Genomic DNA, 25,763 nt, shown 5'->3' on the forward strand with positions numbered 1-25,763 from the left:
TTTCTCGCCATTCTAGTTTTAGGACTTAGAATTTTATTCTACTTCTTATCTAAATTTCTTAAAATTACGAAAATTTATTTTGAGTGGTTAAATTAATAGACATCAAAATTTTCTGGTTCGTAGTAATAGTTGGATTTGTACGTGGACCGGGTTATTGGAGCCAAACAGTCCTCAATTATATTGAGACCAAACGAATCCTGCCCCTCTGCTGCATCTTTTGGCTATTCGAAACGTGGGCAAAATCAGAAAAGTCTATTGATTGGATAACTTATTATAATTTTTCTTTCCTTTTAAAAACTAATAGGATATTCAGTGAATGCACCGAGCAAGACGTTCACCACCTTTAATACGTTCACCACCTTTAACTCGATCAAGACATCGTTTAACAAATATAACCGCCGTTGATTTTTCTTTAGAATCGTCATCCAGTCGACCAAGTACTTCAGTTCAAATTTCCGATAATCCAGTTTTTGAAACAAACCTCACAATTGAGAATCCAGAAAATATTCAGGAACGGTTCATAGATCCTGAACCATTAAACTTTCCTCCGGAACCACCAATCATTCAAACAGAGATTGTTGAGGAACGAACTATTAAATCAGAATCATCTAGTGATACCGAGTCAACAAATTCAATTATGGAGAATCTGGAACCTTTAAGTATGGAAGACCGAATGAGAGCTAAACGCACTGGCCAAGGTCACGCAATTACTCATCCAGACATTAATGCGCCAGATTATGAAATTAAAGGACAAATTCTACACATGGTGACTAATCAATGCCAATTTAGTGGTGCGCCGAAGGAAGATCCAAATGAACATCTACGTACCTTTAATAGGATCTGCACACTATTTAAAATCCGAGAAGTGGAGGATGAACAGATATATCTCATGTTATTTCCCTGGACTTTAAAGGGAGAAGCCAAAGATTGGTTGGAATCGTTACCTGAAGGGGCGATCGATACATGGGACGTTTTAATTGATAAATTTCTTAAACAATTTTTTCCTGCATCTAAAGCCGTAAGACTTCAAGCAGAAATTGTTACGTTCACACAGAAACCAAATGAAACTCTATATGAGGCGTGGACAAGATATGGAAAGTTATTAAGAGGATGTCCGCAACATGGTTTAGACACTTGTCAAATAGTACAAATATTCTACCAAGGATGCGACATCACTACAAGAAAAGACATAGATATAGCAGCTGGTGGTTCGATTATGAAGAAAACCGAAACTGATGCTTACAAAATTATTGATAATACTGCTTCCCACTCACATGAGTGGCACCAAGAAAAAGATATCATTAGATCATCTAAAGCAGCTAGAGCCGATTCTAGCCATGACTTAAATTCCATTTCCGCAAAGATAGATGCTGTGGAGAGACGAATGGAAAAAATGACTAAGGATATTCACTCTATACGAATTAGTTGTGAGCAGTGTGGAGGACCACATTTGACAAAAGATTGTCTCAGTATTGAATTAACAATGGAACAAAGAGAGAATATTTCATACATAAACCAAAGGCCTGGAAATAATTATCAGAATAATTATCAACCGCCAAGACCGATTTATAATCAAAATCAGAATTATAACCGAAATATTCCATACAACAACCAACAAGGTCCTAGCAATCAACAAGTATCCAATAATACTTACAATCAGCAAAGACCGAATTTTCAAAACAAACCACCACAACAAACCGAAGATAAAAAGCCGAATTTAGAAGATATGATGACGAAGCTAGTTGAAACTCAAACGCAGTTTTTCACATCTCAAAAACAAACCAATGAACAAAATGCTCAAGCATTTAGAAATCAACAAGCTTCTATTCAAAATCTGGAACAAGAAGTGAGTAACCTAGCAAGGTTAATAGGTGAAAGAAAACCAGGAAGTTTACCTAGTGATACAAATGCTAACCCCCGGAATGAAACAGCTAAAGCTATTACCACAAGAAGTGGTACAACAATTAAATCACCTGAAATACCTGTAACTTCTGATGAAACTATTCCTACTTCACAAGAACCACAACCTGATCAAGATAAGGAAAAAGAACCGGTAGTTGAAAAGGTTAATGAAGATAACACAGTTAAGGATAAACCTTATGTTAAACCATACCAACCACCACTTCCTTACCCGAGTAAAATGAAGAAGGAAAAACTTGAAGCCGAGCAATCCAAATTCTTGGATATGTTTAAACAAATAAATGTAAATCTTCCTTTCATTGATGTGATTTCAGGAATGCCAAGGTATGCTAAATTCTTGAAAGATCTAATCACGAATAGAAAGAAAATGGAAGAACTCTCGGCTGTTACTATGAATGCTAATTGTTCAGCAGTGCTGTTGAATAAGATACCAGAAAAACTATCTGATCCAGGAAGTTTCACAATTCCATGTTTTCTGGGTAGTCTTAGTTCAATAGAAGCATTGGCAGACTTAGGTGCTAGTATAAATCTAATGCCGTATTCACTATACGCTAAACTAGACCTTGGAGAATTGAAACCAACCAGAATAAGCATACAACTAGCCGATAGATCAATAAAATATCCTAGAGGGATAATGGAGAACATGCTAGTTAAAGTTGGTACTTTAGTATTCCCAGTAGATTTTGTTGTTTTGGACATGGAAGAAGATTCTCAAGTTCCTCTCATATTAGGAAGACCATTCTTAAACACGGCTAAAGCAATGATAGACGTGTTCGGTAAGAAACTGACCCTAAGTATAGAGGATGAGAGTGTTACCTTTTCAGTGGATAGAGCTATGCAACAACCACAATCTGCAGATGATACATGTTATTATATTAAAACTATAGATGCACATGCAGAATTATTAGAAGAATTTCCAGAATTACAAGGAACAGGAGAATGTTCTTTAGGAGAAGGAAATGAACCAATTGATGAAGCTGAAATGTTAGCTACACTTATAGCTAATGGATATGAACCAACAACAGAAGAAATTCAAATGCTAAAAGAAGAAGACAGATATCGATATAAATCATCGATAGAAGAACCTCCGAAATTAGAGTTAAAGCCACTTCCAAACCATTTGGAATACGCTTATTTACATGGTGAATCTGAATTACCTGTAATAATATCGTCTTCTCTTACTGAAAATGAGAAATCACAACTCATTTCTGTGTTGAAAGCTCATAAACCAGCCATTGCATGGAAGATTCATGATATTAAAGGAATAAGTCCTTCGTATTGCACACATAAAATCCTTATGGAAGAAGGTCATAAAACGTATGTGCAACGCCAACGAAGACTAAATCCTAATATGCAAGATGTAGTTAAGAAAGAGATTATTAAACTGCTAGATGCAGGTTTGATATATCCAATTTCTGATAGTCCATGGGTAAGCCCAGTTCAATGCGTACCTAAGAAGGGTGGCATGACTGTCATCACAAATGAGAAAAATGAGCTTATTCCTACTAGGACTGTAACAGGATGGCGTGTATGTATTGATTATAGAAAATTAAATGACGCCACCAGAAAAGATCACTTTCCCTTACCTTTCATAGATCAAATGTTGGAAAGATTAGCCGGAAATAGTTACTATTGTTTTCTAGATGGATTTTCCGGATATTTTCAAATTCCAATAGCACCCGAGGATCAAGAGAAAACCACATTCACGTGCCCTTATGGTACTTTTGCTTACAAACGCATGCCATTTGGACTTTGTAACGCCCCTGCAACCTTTCAAAGGTGCATGATGGCAATTTTTCATGACATGATAGAAGAATGCATGGAAGTATTCATGGATGACTTTTCAGTCTTCGGTGATACATTTAAATCATGTCTAGTTAATCTGGAACGAATGCTAATTAGATGCGAAAAATCAAATCTAGTACTTAATTGGGAGAAATGCCATTTCATGGTTAAAGAAGGCATCGTTCTTGGACATAAAATTTCAAAAGAAGGAATTGAAGTGGATAGAGCTAAAGTAGATGTAATTGCTAAACTTCCACATCCCACCAATGTTAGAGGAGTTAGGAGTTTTCTAGGGCATGCCGGTTTTTACCGACGTTTCATAAAAGATTTTTCTAAAATTGCCACTCCTATGAATAAACTCCTAGAAAAGGATGCGCCATTCATCTTTTCAGATGAATGTATCAAATCTTTTAATATTCTTAAAGAAAAACTCACTAATGCACCGATCATGATAACACCAAATTGGAATCTACCATTTGAACTAATGTGCGATGCAAGTGATTTTGCAATGGGAGCCGTTTTAGGACAAAGGATTGAAAAACGATTTCAACCTATATATTATGCTAGTAAGACGTTACAAGGAGCACAAACGAACTATACAACTACTGAAAAAGAACTCCTTGCTATTGTCTTTGCTTTTGACAAATTTCGATCATATCTCGTTCTAGCAAAAACGGTGGTCTATACCGACCATTCTGCTCTTAGATACCTATTTTCAAAACAAGATGCTAAACCAAGATTAATCCGTTGGATCTTACTCTTACAAGAGTTTGATATTGAAATCCGAGATAAAAAAGGAGCAGAAAATCTCGCCGCTGATCATCTTTCTCGTCTTGAAAATCCCGAATTAGAAGTTCTGAATGAATCGGCCATACAAGACAACTTTCCTGATGAATATCTATTGAAGATAGATTATAAAGAAATCCCATGGTTTGCAGACTATGCAAACTACTTAGTTTGTGGATTCCTTGAAAAAGGATTATCGTACCAAAGACGAAAGAAATTCTTCAGTGATATAAAACACTATTTCTGGGAAGATCCACATCTGTTTAAAAGTTGTCCCGATGGAATAATACGCCGATGTGTATTTGGAGATGAAGCTAGTAAAATTTTAAACCATTGTCACACAGGACCAACAGGAGGGCATTATGGGCCTCAACTAACAGCAAGAAAAGTTTATGAAGCTGGATTCTATTGGCCTACAATTTACAAAGACGCACACCTTCTTTGCAAATCCTGTGATGCATGTCAAAGGGCCGGAAAAATAAGTCAACGTGATGAAATGCCACAAAATGTCATCCAAGTATGTGAAGTATTTGACATTTGGGGTATTGACTTTATGGGTCCATTTCCAAAATCTCATAATAATTTATATATACTCGTAGCCATTGATTATGTATCTAAATGGGCGGAAGCACAAGCTCTCCCAACTAACGATGCACGAGTTGTAGTCAACTTTTTAAAACGTCTTTTTGCAAGGTTTGGAACACCGAAAGCTTTAATAAGTGATCGGGGTACTCATTTCTGTAATAATCAACTTGAGAAAGTTCTTAAAAGATATGGAGTAACTCATAAAATCTCCACCGCATATCATCCACAAACAAGTGGACAAGTTGAAAATACAAACCGAGCTTTAAAACGTATTCTAGAGAAAACCGTAGGATCAAATCCGAAGGAATGGTCCATTAAATTGGAGGATGCACTCTGGGCTTTTAGAACAGCCTACAAAACTCCAATTGGAACCACACCTTTTAGACTTGTTTATGGAAAAGCATTTCATCTTCCAGTGGAAATTGAACACAAAGCATTTTGGGCTTTGAAGACATGTAATCTTGATTTACATGAAGCTGGACGTCTACGATTAAGTCAACTAAACGAATTAGAAGAATTAAGACATGAAGCATACGAAAATTCGTTAATCTATAAAGAAAGAACGAAGAAATGGCATGATAAAAGAATCAGAAGTTCAAAAGAATTTAAAGAAGGAGACAGAGTTCTTCTTTTCAATTCACGATTCAAGCTATTTCCTGGAAAATTGAAATCAAGATGGTCTGGACCATTCATAGTCAAAAGAGTTTTCCCATACGGAACGATAGAATTAATAAATTCAAATGGGATTGAATTTAAAGTTAATGGTCACAGAGTTAAACATTACATACATGGTCCGATGGAAGTCGACAACGAAGTTAATCACAATTTCGACACCACAACTAACTAAGTGTGGGGAGAATCAAGTCTTTAAAGGATAATATGTATTTCTGTTAGAGTTAGATTGTCTGTTTTCGTGTAGTTCTCGGAAATGGAACACGTATGGTCTTTCCCTAGCAGACCCTAAAGAACTAGCCTTCTCCCCCCATTCTGAATTTTTGTTTTTTTTAGGTTTTTACAAAATGAAGACTGCCTGTGAACTAAACCATGGTCTAATGCTACACGCTTTGATCACTAAACGTAATAATGACATACTACCGAGTGAAATAGTATCAGTAATCAGAGAAAGAATGGACGGAGTTAGAAAAGGATCCAGATGCGAAGATAATAAGTTACAATTTGGTAAAGGAAAATCAAAATCCGCAGCGAAAAGAAGAGCACGACACCTAGAAAAATGTCACAAATGCGGAAAATGGTCACATGGAGGTAAATGTTCAAATAATCAAACCTATTCAAATACCGAATTTGTTACTTTATGCAGAGACGGACCGTTCATATGTTTAGAAGAAAAGACAATGAATGCTCGAGGTTACGCCTATGCAGCCATGGAAAACCAATTAAACCGACTATCTTATGAATATAATAGGTCATATAACTAAGAAATCTATTTCACAGGTATGTCTGTACAGTTTTTATTTTTTTTATTATTTTTAACCTTTTGATAATAAACGCTAATTTGTTCGCTAAAAAGTATTAAATTGGTATTAAATAAAATTAGGTTTGGCGACCGAAATTATTGATATCGTTCAAAAATTTATTACATCACTGCGAAATTTAACGTTTATTCTTAAGGTATAAATATCTTTAATCAATCAACCCAAAATATTTCAAAAATTCGTCATGAGTTAAATTAGGTCTTGGAACCGAAATTACTTTACCGAAAAGAGGGGCGCATATTTTTGATAATATTTGACTGATTAAAGTGGAATAAAAAGACAAAAAGATTTTTAATTTTATTTTTACCATGTTTTTAATCTTAAATTTTAAATCTTAAATTAATATTGTAAACTTTGTAAAAACAATATATTTAAAATTGTAAATATTTGAAAAATTAAATTAAGTTTGGTGTGAATTTATAATATGAATTTTTAAATTAAGTTTGGTGTGAATTTATAATATGAATTTTTAAATTAAGTTTGGTGTGAATTTTTAATTTTTAAATATAAAATTTTAATTATATGCATTTCAAATTTTGAGTTTGGTGTGAATTTTTAATATTAATTTTGAATTTTATATTTAAGTTGTGTGAATTTAAAAACAAAAATTTACTTTATCTCATTAAGTTAAAAATATGATTTTTAAAAAATTCGTCGTAAGTTGAAGACTAGGTCTTTGAACCGAAATTGCTTTACCCGAGGGAGGGACGAGAAATTTTATTATCAATATTTTTAATCTTGTTGATTTAAAGTATGCCAAAAACATTAAAAAACCCAAAAATCTTAGCTTTTAAAACAATCGCTACAAAAAGACAAATTTTAAAATTTTGTCGAGGGACGGACTAGGACATCGATCCGAAACGACCTCGTCCTAAATAACAAGGGAAACAAAATTTTAAAATTAATTTCTTAATTGTTTTATAAGTTAAAGATTATAAAAAAAAAAAAAAAAAAAAAAAAAAAAAAAAAAAAATAACTCCGCGACTCGCGGAGTTTTAAGTGAAAACCTCCGCGACTCGCGGAGGGACAAAATTACAGAAAAAAAATATAACCAGCTGCACGATCTGTACACACAAAACACAAAAACACAGAAAAAAAACTGCGAAAAAGAGCTCGAGAAAACCCACGAAAATCATCCCAAAAACTCGATTTTTCACCGTTAATCTTCAAATTTTTCACTACAATCATGTTGAGGAGGATCTTATCTAAGAATTACTCAAGAAAACAGGTACAATTACACCCCAAATCACCTTTAAATCCGAATTTTAGTGTGTTCTTGAGCATATTTTCATAATTTGAATTTTGTTAATTTTTAGTGTAATTAGTGTTAAATTGTTAGTATATTATGCATGTATAACCTAGATTGCTGCTTGTTAACATGATTTGAAACCAAAAACTTCAAAATCTTTAGAATCTAGGGTTTGTGTTCTTGAGCAATTTGGGGCTTTTTGATATAAACAGGTTATGGCCGATTTTTGTCATGAATTATTGCTAAATTGAGTAGTGTAACATGTCTAGGTAGTTAAATGATCCAAACTTTGAGCCTAAACATGATTTTGAGAATTAAAGTGGACTTTTTCAAGTCCAAAATTCATGAACTTGATTTTTGAAAGATAATGCCATTTGAGACTTGTTTATTTGCTAGTAATGATTATTTTGACATGTTATTTGAGTTGAATGCTTATGAACTTGGCGAAAATTTTCGTATATGCTTATTTGAAAAAGTGTAGATTTGATAAAAATGTGAAAATAAGCTTAAGTTTGATGTAAATTGATAATGTCATTGTAATTATTTTGATTGATGATTTTGCTGACACTAATGCATATTTGGATGCACAAAATTTGTGTTTGATGTGTTTTGCAGAATGAAAGGGGTGAATCTTCATCCCAAGCCCGTCATGCTCCTGCTGAGAACTTGGAACAACAGGAGGTAGATAACTACTACAAGCAGGATGTACCTCATCCAGTCATGACCTTTTCAGATATGCACTTGGAACAGTTGCACCCGAACCTGAGATTTGACAGACTTTGGATAGATTATCCAAAATATCAACGGGGTTTGCATACTCTTCACTCTAAGGTTGTTGAGGTACCGAGGGTCATAGAATGGGGACCCTTGGAAGCTGTAGAATTGGCCGGGCCAATTAGGGAATTACTGGTACAGAGGTATGGTAATTCTTCTTTTAATGACTGGATATGTTTATTCACCATACGCAGACCTGTATATAAAGTATGGTGTGAAGAGTTGTTATGTAGTATAGAGTTGAATGATCGGGTAGCTAGTTTAACCGATCGTTCTTTTATTAGATTTTTGTTAGGCGGTTCGATGCGCCACATGTCTTTACTAGACATGGCTCAGGCTTTACGTATATATACGCCTGAGGAATTAGCGTCTGCCGATTGTAGAGGATTGATACTAAACGGTAGGAAAATAGATGAAAATTTTGATACACACGGTGTGTGGAGTCAAATGACAAGCCATCACCGTTTCAAAGGGGGAAACTACTCTTATTTGGATATAGATAGAGCCGAATTAAGAGTAATACATAGGTTTTTAGCTAACTCGATTACACAAAGGGGTAAAAACAAAGAAAAGGTAAATGAACAAGATTTGTTTTACCATATGTGTATTCGAGACCCACACAGCGCTGTAAGTATACCATATTGTGTGGGTTATTATTTATCAGCTATGGTTCGAGGGATGCGTCCACATAGCATAATAGGAGGTGGTATTTTTATTACTTTGATTGGTGAATATCTCGGTGTGGATATAAGTCGGGGGGGATTATTAGTAGAAGAGCCGGAACCCCGCGACACTATAGGTTTAAATGTATACCATGGTGCGAAAGTGTTGAAGCGGCGAAATAACGCCGCAGTACGATACAATGGTAGACATCCACAGGTAGAGAGAAACCAGGAACAAGGTAATGTAGGAGGGGGGCAAGAAATGCATAGGTTTATAGCTTCTCAGGAATACGAAAATGCTAGACAGAGAGCATTTGAAGATTGGCAAGTTCATCAGAACCAGATCATAGCGCATTGCCAACATATAGGTAGAAACTATATTCCTACACCGAAGCCCGTCTTCCCTCCTTGGTCGATAGAGATGCAGCCACCATATCCTACGTATGACCCTGCCGAAGCATTCTATAGCACTTATGGTTATGCGTGGAACCCCTATTGGTACCAATATCATCCTTAGTTTACTTATTTTTTTTTTTATTATTATTATGTAATTTGTAATTATTGATGTATTTAATATTTTTGTTAATATTGTAATCATTTTTATAATTATCTAACTTTTATTCTTAGATTTTAATAATTTTTGAATGTGGGGTAATAAACCAAACTTCAAAAATATATATATATGTTTGCAGTTTATCTTATGTAAACAACAGGGTAAAACAACGCATTTTCAAAGACTGGCATTAAGTTCAGCAAAAGCAAGTAATTTTGACGACAATGATGCAAAATATATGTGAAATAACAACAAGACGGAATGAACAAATGACGTGCACCATTTATCATTCAGCAAACAAACGCCAATATATTTGGAAACTTTGGTAAAAATTTAATCATTTTCACACAAATCACCCTCAATAATTTAAATTGTTACTGATTTCTTGCAAATGAGGGCATTGCAAGATCTTAAGTGTGGGAAGGGGTTAAATTCTTTCGGATTTTAAAAATTTTTATATTAAACACTTGGTTACCATTAAAAATACTAGTAAAGCAGTAGTTGTATTAGAATCTAGTGCTCTCTGATAAAAAAGAACAGCCCTAGTCTTATATACTGACTACCCAATTCTAGTAAAATTTTTCAAAATTTTCAATTAAATGAATTAAAATCATGTTTATACATATTTATGAACGATAAAACTAGGTTTTAACACCGAAATTATTGTTACCTCGGAAAGGACATAAATTGAGAAACAAACTAAAATGTTAAAATTCATTTAAAATGGAATAGAGGACGATAAAAAGAAAAATAAAAAGCCAAGTGTGGGAAAATTTACCAAGTTATTTTAAACATATGCCACATATATTTGTAACAAATAACTGAAAATACTTTTGCTTTAAACTAAACTAAACTGTTTTACCCAATGAAAGAAAAGAAGAGATGGATCTACACGATGAATCAATTCCATCATTAAAAGGAAGTAAAGTCTTCCGAAAAAGACACGCGCTTCTTGATTTAGGTCATGAAGTTGTCGTCCAGACCAGCTGTAGGTTGACGAAAAATCTAGAAAAGTCATCTCTAAAATCAGCAGGAAATCTACGGACCTCAGCATCAAACAGGGTCGCCAAGTGGTCAGATTTATCCTAACCATGAGAAGGATTTATCTCGTACAATGGGGAGGCACCGTGCAAATTAGCTTGATAAGACTAATGAATCAGATCCCCAGAAAGGATAATCTCCTTAAAGATTAAAAATCAGCTTTTAAGACTGATATTACTCAATCCTTGAGATTGACCTTAAAGATTGAGAATTCAAACTCATGGAATTCAATGATATCTAAACTCGAGCTTGAACGAGAAAATATTTTGATCAAAAATACAAACCGATTTGTTTTCTGAAAACCCATTTTCAATGCGTTCATTACCATTGAACGTAAAATCCTAGGAATTCACCTGGAATTCATTAGGTCACCTGAACCAAATCGGGTGTCAACCGTAAGAACGGTGGTTGCATAGCATGGTCGGAGACAGGACCTTGTGCCAGACCAAAAAATCATAGGATGATCTTTACTATCGCTCCTACCAAGGATAGTTCTAGCATCCGACACGTTTTTAGACCATAATCATCTGCATGTCACGGGACATTGCCTTAACAGTTTCTTGTTCATCGCTTTCCTTTACAACCGGACGGTAGTTTACCGAAAGGTAATATACGGAACAAGTAAATTGGATGTGTGCTTTCCGATACCGGGATAGCAGTGGATTACACGAACCTAAATGTTTTTAGCCAAAATATTGATTCACAAATATATTTTGCAACACCGATGGTGGGTCAAATCAGAAAACTTGTCTAGGGTAAAATCTAGCTTGAATTTTTAAAAGATCAAATGTTTTCATAAAGATCCAATTTCCTAAAGGATCTACATTTTTATAGTCATGTGGGACTGTAAACCGCCTTTCAAATGTGCACTTTGCTTTGGAAACCGAAAGTAAATCGGCTATTTGATTGCAAGTGTCGTTGACCTAAACCCAAGGCAACTGTGGATGACACACCTACCTTTAACCATGGTTCTATTGTTAATATCATTGTTTATACCGCTCTATCAAAATCACTGATGTACAAAGTGTGAAGAATAAAGAAGTGATTCGTGTGATGTATTATATTATTTCAAGACTGTATTGCTTGAGGACAAGCAACGCTCAAGTGTGGGGATATTGATAATGCTAAAAAGGAACATATATTTCATAGCAAAATCCCTCAAGAAAGACAAGCTTTTAGTTGCAATTGTTCTATTTACAAGTGATATTCGTTTAAATAATAAAAGGTGAAGACAAAAGACAGATTCGACGATTTGAAGACGCAAACGACCAAAAAGCTCAAAAGAACAAAAGACAATCAAAAAGGTTCCAATTATTGATAAGAAACGTCTCGAAATCACAAGAGTACAAGATTCAAAACGCAAAGTACAAGATATTAAATTGTACGCGAGGACGTTCGAAAATCCGGAACCGGGACTAGAGTCAACTCTTAACGCTCGACGCAACGGACTAAAAATTACAAGTTAACTATGTATATAAATATAATATAATATATAATTAATTAAATTAATTATATATATATTATATATATATATTTAAAACCGTCGGCAGCAGGAAACTCCAAGGGTGAAAACTGAAAATACCTCTCCGCGACTCGCGGAGTTTTAAGGCTATTTGGCCGCGAGTCGCGGAGCCCCAAAAATCATTCCTGGCTATAAATCAACCCGAATTCTGATCAAAAAAATCATCATTTTTTCTTCTCATTCATACGAAGTAATATATTTATATTTATAATTTATATTTTAATTTTAATTATAATTCTAATAATAAGGGTATGTTAGCGAATGTTGTAAGGGTGTAAGTCGAAATTCTGTCCGTGTAACGCTACGCTATTTTTAATCATTGTAAGTTATGTTCAACCTTTTTATATTAATGTCTCGTAGCTAAGTTATTATTATGCTTATTTAAAACGAAGTCATCATGATGTTGGGCTAATTACTAAAATTGGGTAATTGGGCTTTGTACCATAATTGGGGTTTGGACAAAAGAACGACACTTGTGGAAACTAGACTATGGGCTATTAATGGGCTTTATATTTGTTTAACTAAATGAAAGTTTGTTAATGTTAATATAAAGATTTACAATTGGGCGTCCCTATAAATTACCATATACACTCGATCGGACACGATGGGCGGGGTATTTATATGTACGAATAATCGTTCATTTAACCGGACACGGGAATGGATTAATAGCCACTAGAATAATCAAAACAGGGGTGAAATTACATTCAAGGGTAATTGGTGTAATTGTTAACAAAGTAGTAAAACCTTGGTTTACACGCAGTCGATAACCTGGTGTATTCATTAAACAAAGTATTAAAACCTTGTTACAATTCGAATCCCCAATTAGTTGGAATATTTATCTTCGGGTATAATAATAATTTGACAAGGACACTTGCAATTTATATTTATGACTGATGGACTGTTATGGACAAAAACCAGACGGACATATTGAATAATCCAGGACAAAGGACAATTAACCCATGGGCATAAAACTAAAATCAACACGTCAAACATCATGATTACGGAAGTTTAAATAAGCATAATTCTTTTATTTCATATTTAATTTCCTTTATTTTATATTTAATTGCACTTCTAATTATCGCACTTTTATTTATTGTTATTTTATTTAATCGCACTTTTAATTATCGTACTTTTAATTATCGCAATTTTATTTTATCGCATTTTTATTATTCGCAATTTCATTATCGTTATTTACTTTACGCTTTAATTTAAAGTCTTGTATTTATTTTATATTTTACATTAGGTTTTAACTGCGACTAAAAGTTTTAAAATCGACAAACCGGTCATTAAACGGTAAAAACCCCCCTTTATAATAATAATATTACTTATATATATATTTGTATTTTTATAAAAGTAAACTAATATAGCGTTGAGCTTTGTTTAAAGATTTCCCTGTGGAACGAACCGGACTTACTAAAAACTACACTACTGTACGATTAGGTACACTGCCTATAAGTGTTGTAGCAAGGTTTAAGTATATCCATTCTATAAATAAATAAATATCTTGTGTAAAATTGTATCGTATTAAATAGTATTTTCTGCTAAAATTTAATAGTATTTTATACCCCTCTGCTTTGACATCAATACATATATATATATATACATATATATATATATATATATATATATATACACATACATACATACATACATATAATTGTTCATGAATCGTCGAGAGCAGTCAAATGTAATTGAATACATGAAACAGTTCTAAAATTTTGAGATTCAACTTCATAGACTTTGCTTATCGTGTCGGAAACGTTAAAGATTAAGTTTAAATTTGGTCAGAAATTTCCGGGTCATCACACCATTCGACAACAATTTCAAGTTTGCAAAAGTATAAATTATAAATGAGATAACTTGCGACATAATTAGTTTAAAATCACGGTTGCTATAAATAGCGTAAGTCTGTAGACAAAAGTTTGAATCCAAAGGTGCTATCACTAGCGTATGTATGTATGTATGTATGTATGTATGTATGTATGTATGTATGTATGTATGTATGTATGTATGTATGTATGTATGTATGTATGTATGCTTGACCCCAAGCAATAAATCAGAGTGTATGCATGTATCAAATAGCCAAGTATGAACCTGAGAAACATATAGAAAACTGTCAACGAAAAACTTTGGTGAAATCATAGGTGTTTTAGTAAACGTTGTATTTGAACCACACGATTTAGTATAAGATGATTATCAAAATCATTTGCATTCCAAAGTTGTTGTTTGTATCCCGGGCACCCAATTATCAAACTTAACTGTTTTGCACCCTTTGCGTAGTGTTAGAACATACACTAGACCCGAAAATATATTTCATCCGCTAACGGTAGCGAACCGTCCGAATGAGGCTCGTCAAGCCTATGTGATCACATAATATAAGTTCACGTTTACACCCTGCAAGTGTAACTAATGATAATTGAATTGAGGCTTTTTGTTCAAACCCGTACGTGGAATGTTCGTTTTCGTACTTGTGTTCAAGTGTAAAAGTATGATACGTATATGTTTCTCATCCCATAGTTTAAAGCATAAAAGTTGTTGAAAGATGGGACTATGATCTCACCTCGAGTGCACGAGTATAAAAGTACTTCACAAAGTAAACGTGTGCATGAAAGTTGCTTAGCCTTGACCTAAACAAGTAAGTTGTATCAATTAACCAGTTACAACACAAGGTCGGGCGAAATGTGTTCAATTAGTCCTATGGCTCGTTACGACTCGAATAGTATAGCATGTAAATCACGTTGTCAAGTTTCATGCAAGAATCAAGTATAAAAGAAGATTAGAACGATTGCATAAACGTTTGGTTAAGTTTAACTAAAAGTCAAACTCGGTCAAGTCAAAGTCAACAAAAAATCAACACGTTCGGGTCGGGTCCCGAACTATTTTTCTGAGGTTTTTATTCATATATAAGCATGTTAGAACAAGTTACATGTGAATCGGAGGTGCGTAGCATAGCAAACATTTTTCGAATTTTTACCATGTAGGTCAGAACCTGGACACGCCATAGGTCGCGCCGCGCCGCGGCATTTAACGTGTGCTGGTACCTGGTCAGTCTCAAATGTCCAAGTCTCAAATCAAAACTCTTTCAAGCATAAATCACAAACCGCAAACGCTTAGAACTCGTATCTTATATCGTTAGAAAGCTCTTTTGACAAGGAATACAACTAACTACCTTTCACCAAGCAAAAACATCAATTACAATAACCGAAATCTTGTCAAGTGATCAATAAAGGTTTATTTTTAAAGTTTCAAGTTCATCAAATGCATTTTAAGTTTCGGGCATCCAATTCACACACTTACTAATAACATTTCATGGCATTCGAAACATCAAAAGCTCGTTTTAAGTCTATCAAACCCTAACCAAAATTCACAAAAATCAATATTCATGTTTTTGAAGTTTTCTTAATCAACCTACGCATCAAAACGAAGCTAGTGATACTAGTAACACAATTAAAACATGAACTTTAACAATTTAATAACATTAACTCATCCAAAATCAAAGATTAAGCAAACCCATTTTCAAATGTTCAAACTAGTGACTCAAAACAACAAATCGAGCAAACAAATCATATATTCATGTTATACACGAGCCATAGACACTAACTTACACAATTTCAAGTATATAAAACGAATTTAGAGAAATTTAGTGTTCTAGAAATGTTACCCAAACGAGATGAAATTGGTACCAACATGTAGAGGATGAAGAGAGGATCACGAATATGTAATTTGTTTTGATGTTTGCTTCTTGATTCGGATTTAGATGATGATTTTGTGAGTTGGGTGTTTAAGTTCCAAAATGGAAGTAAGAAGAGAGAAAGAGAGAAAGAGATGAGGAGGTGGGTGAAAATGAATGGATGGATGAGGTGGGTTGACTAGTTGATCTAGTCAACTAGTTTGCCCACTTGGCAACTTCGGTCCCTCAAGTTTCAAAGCGGGTGCGGGAATTAACCAAACGAATATTTTAAAAACGCTCGAGTAAACGAGTGATGTTATAATTAAATAACGGGAATATTATGAACGTTAGTCAACGGAAACTACGAATTTAAATAACGAAAGGTATTATTTAAAAAATAAAGATAGTCTTAAAAATAAATTTAACGAAAAAACGCGGGATGTTACATGAAGTTCGGAAAAAGGACACAAATTGTAACTTATACCCAAATGTGTAAACAATATCAACACCATCAAACATGATAACATCTAAAAAAAACACTAATACATTCCAAACTCTGGTAATGAACTAAAATTTTGAACTGTAAGAAAATTTTTTTACAATATTATACAAATCTAATGTGTTAAAAAAGCAAATAGTATAGTTTTTCTTAATCAAAAGAAAAAATAAGAAAAGGATTTAACATTGCAAGTTCGACTAAAGACGTCGTAACTAAACATTTAAATAAACCATATAAAATTGAAGTACTTTAGTTTATTTGTTAACATAGAGTTTTTACCTCGGGTTCATTAGATTACTACTGGTAAGATATTTTATACTAATAGAAAATTGTTCAATCAGCGCATCATCGACAACAATTACTCACCTAAAGGAAATAAATACTGACAAATATGGAATTAAAATTGTTACTATGAAACGGTTTGAGACTTTATAACTTAAAAATATTCCAAAAAACACTCCATACCTATAAGTTCAATAAATCTTCCAGTCCAGCTCCATCTTGAAGAGCCTGATTCAGAATGGGTCAGCAAACGATTTTGACCAGTTGTCTAATTGACAATTAGACTCGTGGACTTGCAAAAGCGTTCTAACTCCAAGGTGCAAACCCCCTTTGATCCTTTCGTCCACCATTCGCAGCACCCTATATTACACAAAACAGCCACAAAAATATTAAAACTGACAAATTAACTAAAAACTTACATATAATAGTAACAGAATATTCAACTTGCTTAATTTAACGCCATAGTTATCAAACACATAACTTCTCATTACCTGCAAGTCACGGATTTTGTTTTTCGCTTTAACATCGGGAACACCCATCTTTTAGCCCTTAACTATAGGTTCTCATGGGGTGTTGAAACACACCCCAAAAATATACAACTTTTAGTACTTGTAAACACCACTTTAGCAGAGAGAATTTTGACACCAACAAAATTCTACACAACCTGTATATGAGAAGAGATAAAAACACATGAATTGACCCGACCCGGCCAAACCGTTTGATTTATTTTTAACGGTTAAGCCCAAAAGGACACAATAGTATTGCACTGTTACTATCTTGCTTTGTAACAACTTTGAGAGGAGTTGCTAACTTAGTTATGATCAAAGCCCCTAACTAAAAAGATTGAAAATGTTACATAGAAGTCGTAAGAATTGCATAAAAGGGAACAATGAAACAATATTCATATCCAAGTCTTCACCCATGTAACAATAATTTAAAATGAAAAAAAAAAAAAAGAAAAGAAAAACATAAACTCGATTAGTTCGGAGAATACAGACACCTTCTGGTCAATCCAACAATGTGCTACTTGATCATCCATTTAAACACCCTACAAAACGACATGCACAATTAGACCAAGCATCACAGTTTAGATATTTGAATGGTGGTGTACAACAATCAACTTACCATGAATGTTTGATTGAGTTGTTACCACTTACTCCCTCCGTCCCATATTTATTGTCACCAGACAAAAAACACACAGTTTTAGAAAATTCCACTAACTTTATTTCTCCACCAATGAAATTTCTTCTCTCTCCAGATCCACCTATGAAATATCTTCTTTCCTTTCTATTTATGGAAGTGGACAATTAATTTGGGACATCCCAAAATAGAATAGTGGACAATAATATAGGGACGGAGGGAGTATAAACAAAGAACATCGCTTAATACTCTAAACTAAACGAAACATATTATAGCGTGAACATCTACAACATTCTTTACGTTTGAGTGGCATTTGATGTGACAACCCGGAAATTTTCGACCAAATTTAAACTTTATCTTTATATTATTCCGACACGATAAGCAAAGTTTATTAAGTTAAATCTCAAGAATTTTAAAATTTTGTTCATACATTCATTTAACCTCGACCAAACTCCGACGATTCACGAACCATTATATAAATGGATATGATTGTGTATATATATATATATATATATATATATATATATATATATATATATATATATATATATATATATTATAACTTGAGAATATTAACAAAGTATTAAACGTATAATACTTTACATGAACGTATTTGTTTCAATATGATTATCGATGGAAGTAGAAGATAATATCAAATAATTGATTTATCAGATACATTGTATGATTACGAGTCTCTGTTGAGAGGTCCACTTTGATTTAGGAAACCTGTCCTTTTTAACGGTATTCGGAATAATTGGTAAAGTGAATTACAAGTAAGAACAAATGTGTCAATTAACGGAAACTAGACAAGGGTTAGTGGAGATTCCTGTTTGAATTGCACTTCATGGTTTACAATATTATCCTAGTGACTTTTTATACGGTAATTATTAGCTTTCATAATATTTAATGTGAAAATAATATTATGGAATATAGATAACTTAGAAAATAAATATCGACGTTTTATTATAATTTCGTACGTTCCTTTAACCTCTTAACTTTATCTCACACTTCATCATCAAATGGTAATTTAAAAACTTGAAACCTATTATGAGTATTTATAATTTTATTTTCCTAATATGTTTTATGATATAACAATTTCCATTATTTTAACTTTTAAACAAAATGATTCTTAAATACAGTTAGTTTTGGAAAACAAAATCTTTATATTTATTTGATATAGTTTCAAACGTACAAAACGTTTTCAGTTTAAAAAGAACGTTATTATTAAAACATTTTGTAAGATAATTTGTTTATGAATTTTGAAGGATTTTAATTAAAGCTTATATTATAAATTACAAGTGTATATATATATATATATATATATATATATATATATATATATATATATATATATATATATATATATATATATAGTATTTCAAAAACGAAAACGAAATACAACATAATATATTTCCTATTATTTAAACGATTATAAATGAATTTCAAAATATAATTATTTTTGAAAAACTAAAATTAATATCTTAATTCTATATGATATGTACAAATTGATATATATATATATATATATATATATATATATATATATATATATATATATATATATATATATATATATATATATATATATATATATATTTTACAAAGTGATTAATTATAATATTAACTTAATACAAAACGTTTTGGATTTAAATTAATACTATCATGTGTATATATAACGAGACGTCGATTTATAGAAGCAAATGACCATAACACTCATATGTTCAAGTTACATTTTGAGTGATATAGTTTATTAATAACTTAAGTTATATTTTGTTAAAGGTACACGTCGCGAAACGTAAAGCACTAGTTTTTTAAGCGTACGAAAACGCGTTCGAGAAACCGGAACCGAGACATAGGTCGAGTGACAACGTACGAGTCATTGGAACTAATTTTACAAGTCAACTAAACACGAGAATATAATATAATATTTATATAATTATAAAGATTTAATATATATATTTAATTATTATTAAAACTGTCGGCAGCCCTTAAATAATTGATTGTGAGCTGGATACACTAGCCATGCGATCGCATGGCCAAGTGCCTTCAGACCCATGCGATCACATGGCATGCTGGGTCAGGCAAGGTCTATAAAGTCGAGCGAGTTTCAGGGTTAATCACACACACATATCAATATTACTCCGTAGTATTATTACTTACATTATTAAATATATCATTTTTATTATTAATTATATTATTATTATTATTATTATTATTAAGGTTAATCTTATTATTATTATTATTATTATTATTATTATTATTATTATTATTATTATTATTATTATTATTATTATTATTATTATTATTATTATTATTTATACATAAAATACTACGACGAGGTTCTGCTCGTGTGTTTTCAAAACAGGTTTTGCGAGCGGGATAGAGCTAAGGAAATTATGGGTTATAGCTATGGAGGTTATGAGTATGATTCAGGGGTATTGCTCATGAGTCAAACTAGTGTTTATCATCTCCGTTGCGTCTACGTACTTTCCTGCAATATTGAATCGCAATATTGATACGTGAGCACTCATATCCTATCTTTTATATATTAATATTGTATCTCTGACTAGTTGTCATAACCCGTCCTTAACCGTAAGAACGTGTTAGATAACGTATGATTTCATTGCGAGGTATTGACCTCTATATGCGACATTTTTAAAAGAAAAACTGCATATATTATACATTACAAACCATGATTCTTATTTTTGATACAAGCTTTGGACGAAATAAAGATGATTATCGTTTAGCGATAATCTTCGACTTACAAACTTTACAAATGATGATAACAACACGATTTCTAGCATATTTTACAACACAAGTTCTTGGATATGCAGTCTTATTTTTGACACAAATATGCGTACGCAAGATCCTGCTCAAATTCAACATAATGCAGCGGAAGCTTTTAGAAATCACCTGAGAATAGACATGTTTTAAAAGGTCAACATAAAGTTGGTGAGATATAGGTTTAGTGCCGGCAGCAATATATATATAGACCACAAGATTTCGTATATAAACAGTTTAATAAAAATATTCTAAGTGGTTGAGCACTTGGTAACCATACTTAACAATTAATCACGTCGCATATTCCCTTTAATATGAAATCTTACTACACTGTACCAAGTGTAGTCACGAAACGAAGTACTGTGCAACCGTTGAATACTGGTCGTCCAGTCCGGTTGGGGTTGTCAGGCCCGATAGATCTATCAACAGGATTCGCGTTTACAATACCGCTGTAAATATTAGTTACCAAGCTACAGGGAAGTATGCCAGTGGTACAACTCAACGTAGAATATATTTTTCAGTTACTTGTGTCCATATTGTAAAACATAAAATACATGTATTCTCATCCCGAAATATTTAGAGTTTAAAAGTGGGACTATATACTCACTTTCGTCTTGAAGACATATATATATAATTTGACTTGGTCTCCGGTTGATATCACGAACCTATCCATATATAATATATCAATACCTTTTCTTTTTAAACAAACGTCACATATATATACTTGTTATACTTTTAATACTTTGAATAATTCCTTAGTCCGTAGTTAGCAGTTCGTTGTTAGTAATTCAATTTTAATGGTTCATTTTTAGATGTTTAATATACCCGCAATGAAATAAATAAAACCCCCCAACGAAATAAATAAAACCCCATCGTATATGTATTGGTCGAGATTAATCTTGACCCACGGTACCGGTGTTGTCAAATGACGTGTTGCGTACATAAAGTACCGGTGTTGTCAAATGACGTGTTGCGTACAATCATGGGATCTTATGATTAATCTTCTCGTGTTGTTTACGGGTGATCCTGAACCATATAAAATTGAATTATATAAAATATCATGTTATCTTAGAAAGATGTGATTTTATTTAATTTTTCCCAATTAATCCCGAAGTTAAACAAGTCTTGGATAACCAATTTTGTTTCGGTCATAGTTTCTTTGTTACAAATCCGTTTTCGTTGATTCAACTTGCCATCTCCTTGGATCGAGTCCCTCTTTAAGACTATGAACTGAAAATACCTTGGTTTGTATTCAAAATCACACGGCATAGGTGAAACTTTAGTGAAACTTATGAAGTTAAACATTTTCCTTTATGTAAACAACCTTAAATGATTATTTTTCTAAAAATACTTATACTTTGAATTAAATCATGGAATTTTTATGTGTTATCATATCCATAGTAAAAATCATTTTTCCAGAACATAAACCTCCAATTCAAAGTTTAAGATAGTTTTTAATTATCCAACCCAAAACAGTCCCCGGTGGCACTCCGACGTCGTAAAAAACAGTTTTTAAGATAATCTTTGAAAAACCAAGTTATACCTTGTTAAATTAGCATATATTTAAGTTATATTACAGGTCTTGGAGTATTTTAAAAGTTAAGTTAGAAGGATCTATTTAGTTTGCAAACAAGTTTGAAAACATTCAAACTATGTTCTTGTTGTTAAAATTTTATACCACAAAATAAGATAGCTATATATATATGAATCGAATAAGGTTATGAACATAGATTCTACCTCAAATTCCTTGGACAAGGTTGCTGTAAAAGAGGAGTAAGAACCTAGAACCAAAAGGGTGATGGAAGTGGATGAAAGATTGGAAGTAAGTTGGTGTTCTTGGAAGGTTTTCTTGAAGTATTTTTGTAAGGGTTTTCTTATGATGATTAAGTGATGTTTTGAAGCTAAAAACTTATGAGGACCTTGAAGAACACTTGAAGGTTGAAGATAAGAGAGTTTAGAAGATCATTTAACTTGAAAGAAAATTGTTATGAAAGTGTGCATATGTGTATATAGGCGTATATATGTATATGTATATATAGACTTTATTTTTTTGATTTTTAGCTCAAAAGTCCTCATATATGATCCCACATGTATTGACTAATCAAAGGCTGCTAAGATCATATAATTGAAGTCTAATAATTGGTATTTTTCAATAGTAAAACTTCTAGAAACTGCGTATTTATACGGGTACATATACCCTAAGTATACGTATAGAAATCTTGTGAAAACGGAACGAGGATTCAAATATAGCTATCTTTTGTGAATATACTTATATGGTTTTATGTATTTAAGTCCTTAAAAATGATTAAATACATTACTTATACGATATATGTATAAACATTATATGTCATAAGTATTTAAGTCAAATAACGTTACGTATGGTTATCGTTTTGAAAACTTAAGTTAGTAGTTTCAAAATATACTTATAACTTATTGTTATTAATACAAAATGAGGTATTAAAACATCCTTAAATCATGTTAAACATGTATATATACATATATATATACAAACGTATAATTATCATATATTGTATAGTTCGTGATATCATCGGTCAAACTAGACGGTCAAATGTTGTGTAAATCTCTTTTCGAAAAACATAAGTCTCGACAATTTGGATTGCTTATCATGTTGGTAAGGTTTAATTTATGTAAATATTAATCTTATAAGTATAGAATGATCGAAAAAGTGCGGGTCGTTACATTACCTCCCCGTTAAATAAATTTCGTCCCGAAATTTTAAAATTGTACCTATTTTGCGTCATCGAGAAACAAGTGTGGATACTTTTGTTTCATCTGATCCTCTCGTTCCCAAGTAAACTCGGGACCTCTTCTAGCATTCCAACGAACCTTAATAATCGGTATGTTGCTCTGTTTGAGCTGTTTAACTTCACGGTCCATGATTTCGATTGGTTCTTCGACGAATTGTAGTTTCTCGTCGATATGGATTTCTTCAAGAGGAATAGTGAGGTCTTCCTTTGCAAGACACTTCTTAAGGTTTGAGACGTGAAAGGTATTATGTACCCCGGCGAGTTGTTGCGGTAACTCAAGTCGATAAGCTACCGGTCCAATGCGTTCAATAATCTTGAACGGGCCTACATATCTTGGGTTCAGCTTACCCCTTTTGCCGAAACGTATTACACCTTTCCAAGGTGACACCTTTAACATAACCATGTCCCCGACCTGAAACTCTAATGGTTTCCTTCGGACATCGGCGTAGCTCTTTTGGCGACTACGGGCTGTTTTCAATCTCTCCTTGATTTGTACTATCTTCTCAGTCGTTTCGTGTATGATCTCGGGACCAGTTAATTGTCGATCTCCTACTTCATTCCAACAGATAGGAGATCTACACTTCCTTCCATACAATGCTTCGAATGGCGCAGCTCCAATGCTCGCATGATAACTATTATTATACGAGAATTCTGCTAACGGTAAATACTTATCCCATCCGTTTCCAAAATCGATCACACATGCCCTGAGCATATCTTCAAGAGTCTGAATTGTTCTTTCACTCTGCCCGTCCGTTTGCGGATGATATGCGGTACTCATATCTAAACGAGTTCCCAGTGCCTCCTGTAGTGCTTGCCAGAACTTTGAGGTAAATCTACTATCACGATCAGATATAATGGAAATAGGTATTCCATGCCTTGAAACAACTTCCTTTATATACAATCGTAATAGTTTCTCCATTCTATCCGTTTCCTTTATAGGCAAGAAATGTGCAGACTTGGTGAGACGATCAACAATCACCCAAATGGTGTCGTAACCCCAGGCAGTCTTTGGTAACTTCGTGATGAAATCCATGGTAATACCATCCCATTTCCATTCTGGGATTTTTGGTTGTTGAAGTAACCCTGACGGCTTTTGGTGTTCTGCTTTGACCTTGGAACAAGTTAAACACTCCCCAACATATGTTGCTACGTCTGTCTTTAAATTAGGCCACCAATAACGTGTCTTAAGATCTTGATACATCTTTCCAACTCCAGGATGTATCGAGTATCTTGTCTTATGTGCCTCATTCAATATCAACTTCCTTAATCCACCCAACTTCGGTACCCAAATACGATTTGCAAAATATCGAATTCCGTCTTCCCGTATAACGAGTTGCTTCTCATACTTCTTCATTATTTCATTTCTTATGTTTTCTTTATTGAGTGCTTCTTGTTGAACTTCTTTGATTTGTGAGTTGAGATTCATGCGAATTTTTATGTTCATTGCTCGAACTCGGATTGGTTCTCGTTCCTTTCTGCTTAGAGCATCGGCCACTACGTTCGCTTTCCCGGGATGATAACGAATTTCACAATCATAGTCATTTATTAACTCGACCCACCTACGTTGCCTCATGTTCAACTGTTTCTGATCAAAAATATGTTGAAGGCTTTTATGATCAGTAAACACAGTGCATTTAACCCCATACAAGTAGTGTCTCCATATCTTCAATGCAAACACGACTGCTCCCAGTTCTAGATCATGCGTCGTATAATTCCGCTCGTGAATCTTTAATTGTCGAGATGCGTATGCAATAACTTTCTTCCGTTGCATAAGAACGCAACCAAAACCTTGTCGCGAAGCGTCGCAATATATTTCAAAATCATCGTTCCCTTCTGGTAACGATAAAATAGGCGCCGTAGTTAACTTCTTCTTTAGTAATTGAAATGCACTCTCCTGCTCAGAAGTCCATTCATATTTCTTCCCTTTTTGTGTTAACGCTGTCAACGGCTTAGCTATTCGGGAAAAATCTTGAATAAACCTTCTATAATAACCGGCTAAACCCAAAAATTGGTGTATCTGCATTGCTGTCTTAGGAGTCTCCCATTTTTCAATGGCTTCAATTTTTGCTGGATCAACCTGAATTCCTTTGCTACTAACAACGTGGCCAAGAAATTGCACTTCTTTCAACCAGAAGGCACATTTAGAAAATTTAGCATATAGCTGTTCTTTTCTTAACAACTCTAATATTAAACTTAAATGCTGCTCATGCTCTTGCTCACTCTTGGAATAGATAAGAATGTCATCAATGAAAA

Source organism: Rutidosis leptorrhynchoides, chromosome 4 (assembly GCF_046630445.1).
Source record: "Rutidosis leptorrhynchoides isolate AG116_Rl617_1_P2 chromosome 4, CSIRO_AGI_Rlap_v1, whole genome shotgun sequence".
In the NCBI taxonomy this organism is placed as follows: Eukaryota; Viridiplantae; Streptophyta; class Magnoliopsida; order Asterales; family Asteraceae; genus Rutidosis; species Rutidosis leptorrhynchoides.